This window comes from Cyanistes caeruleus, unplaced genomic scaffold (genome assembly GCF_971803275.1).
Source record: "Cyanistes caeruleus unplaced genomic scaffold, bCyaCae1.hap1.1 HAP1_SCAFFOLD_338, whole genome shotgun sequence".
Classification (NCBI taxonomy): Eukaryota; Metazoa; Chordata; class Aves; order Passeriformes; family Paridae; genus Cyanistes; species Cyanistes caeruleus.
The window spans coordinates 15,001-17,500 of NW_028256106.1; the positions used below are offsets into that span (position 1 = coordinate 15,001).

Genomic DNA, 2,500 nt, shown 5'->3' on the forward strand with positions numbered 1-2,500 from the left:
TCCCGGAAACGAGAACCGAAAAGGAGCACACGCGACACCACGCGCACACGGCAGAGACGGCCCCGCGGGGAAAACCGTCGGGCCGAGCGCGGAACGAGAGAGGGGGGGGCGGAAGAAAGGAGGAGGGGGCCGTCCCCCGTCCCCCGGCGCTCGCCACACCTCGCGCGCGCGGCAGCACGGCACGGTACCTGCGCCGGTACCCACCCGCAGACAGCCGCCCGCGCGGGGAAAAGGTGAGCCCGGGGGGCGAGGCCCGCGCCTCGCCTTCCCCTTCTCGCCCTCTTTCTCTCGGCCCTCGGCGGCGGCGTTTGGCGACGCCGCCGCTTTTGCTCTCGGCCCTTCTTTCCGGTTTTTCCCCCCCGCGAGGACGAGCTCCGGCCCAGCGGCTCGCTCCGGGAAGCGGGGAGCTACGGGAGCGGCTCCCCGAGTCTGCATTTAGGGGGACGAAGGCCCTTTTTCTCCTCCCGCGGCCGCCGCCGCCGGCGGACCGCGGGGGAGGGGAACGGGCCTGCGAGGCGACCCCAGCCGCGCCGCCCGGGGAGGGCTCGGGTGGCCCACCCGCCGGGACGGCGATTGATCGTCAAGCGACGCTCAGACAGGCGTAGCCCCGGGAGGAACCCGGGGCCGCAAGTGCGTTCGAAGTGTCGATGATCAATGTGTCCTGCAATTCACATTAATTCTCGCAGCTAGCTGCGTTCTTCATCGACGCACGAGCCGAGTGATCCACCGCTAAGAGTTGTCTGGCTTTCGGCACCGACCCCGCACGCGCGGAGGGGCCGGGACCGCTCGCGTGAAGCGGCCCCCCTCGGTTTTGCGGCGAGGACGCGCGGGCGCGCGACCTCGCGACCGACCGTACGAGCACAAACGAGACGACCAACGGAGGGGAAAAAGAAAAGGAAGGCACGAGGCCGCCCACGGAACGCTCCGAAAAGGCCGGCCAGAAAGGGCGGGGGGGCCCGCGCCCCCGACCGCCTCTCCCCCACCACCCCCCTCCCCCCGGGCGAGGGGAGGGGAAAAGAGAGACGCCGCCCCGCGTGCCGTCTTTCGGAGGCGGCCCAGGCGCCCGGGCTCGGCCCGGCCTCCGCGCGGAGAGCCGCGCGGCGCGCGCCGGACCGCGGGGGGGCTCCGTAGCCCGCGCCCGGCCTCTTCTCTCTGAACGGGACGACGCGGGCACGAGGCCGGGGGGCCGCGGCCGCCCGCCGCCCGCCGCGCGCTCGGCTCCACCTCGACCGCTGCGCGGGGATCGGCCCCCCGCGCAGCGCCACCGCGCCCGCCGCGCGCGGCGCGGCCTTTCTCCTCCCCGCTGACGGGCCGCCCCCTTGCCAGCGCCCGAGACGGCAGCGCGACGACCGCCGGCACCGCCGGCGCCGCCCCCGGCCGGGGACCGCTCCCCGCCGGAAGGCGAGCGCCTCGCCGCCGCGCTCCGACGGCCGGCGCCGGGAGGCGGGCGCCGCCGAGGCGCGAGCCGGCGTCGCGAGCGCCCGAGGCCTGCCGGAAGGCAAAGGCCCCGCCGCCACCGGGGCCGCACTCCCGGGACCGCCGCCGCCGCTTCGCACCGTCGGGGCCCCTTCCGCGGGCACGCGCCCTGCGGGAGGGGGCCGTGCGGCGGACGCCCGCCGCACGGCCTCGAGCGGTTCTCCCTGCGGCCCACACGCGGCCTTCGGGAAGGGAGACGGGGAAGCGACGGGCGGGGCCCGGGCCGGGACCGCCGCCGGCGACGACGGGGGCCTCCCGGCCGACCGTCCCACCAGGGGGACACCCGTCGAGCGGCGCCGCCGCCGCTCGGCACGGGGTCGCCCGCGCTCGCCGGACCTCCGGCCGCCGGAGGCGACCGACGAGCGCTCGCCCGGGCGGGGGGCGCGCGGTCCCGGCCGGGGACGAGCCGGCGGACGGCGCCGCCGCGCGCGTCCGGGGAAGGCGAGGAACGCCCCGAGGAGGAGGAGGAGATGCGCGCCGACGCGGCCGGCGCGGCCGAGGCGAGGGAGCGCGGGGGGCGCCCGAGGGCCGCCACCCCGAGGTCGCGCAGAGAAGGCGGAGAAGCGCGCGGGGGCGCTTCTCCGCCGGCGCCGCCCCGTTCCGAAGAGACCGGATCGGCCCCGCGGCCGACAGCGCGCCACGGCCTCGCCGCCGAGACCGGGCCGCGGAGAGGGGGGGGAGGGGGGCTGGGTGCCCCCTCCCCGGCACGGCGCGGCCGACGACGGCCGCGACGAAGTCGACGACGACGACGACGACGACGACGAGCGGGGGGGGACCGGTCGCGACGGACGCCACCGCAGGGGATCGGCGGGAGTAGCTCCCCACCCCTCAGTGAACGCCGCGCCGCCACCGGCCGGGTACCCGTCGCCGCCGCCGCCGCCGCCGCCGCCGGCATCGCCGCCGCCGCCGGGGCGCGCCGTGCCGCCCGAGTCTTTAAACCTCCGCCCGGCCTCGGCGGCCCTTTCGGGTCCCAGCCCAAACCCCGCGCCCCCGGCCGGCGTTTGACGACGCCGAGGCGGGAGCG

The 2,500-nt window shown here is 78.2% G+C and overlaps 1 non-coding gene across 1 annotated transcript; it reads right to left on the reverse strand.

Annotated features, from left to right (window-relative positions):
- Positions 1 to 585: 585 nt before the first annotated feature.
- Positions 586 to 738, reverse strand: LOC147645426 (5.8S ribosomal RNA). Its single transcript, XR_015282355.1, has one exon. It is a non-coding gene; the product is annotated as a 5.8S ribosomal RNA (ribosomal RNA).
- Positions 739 to 2,500: the final 1,762 nt, after the last annotated feature.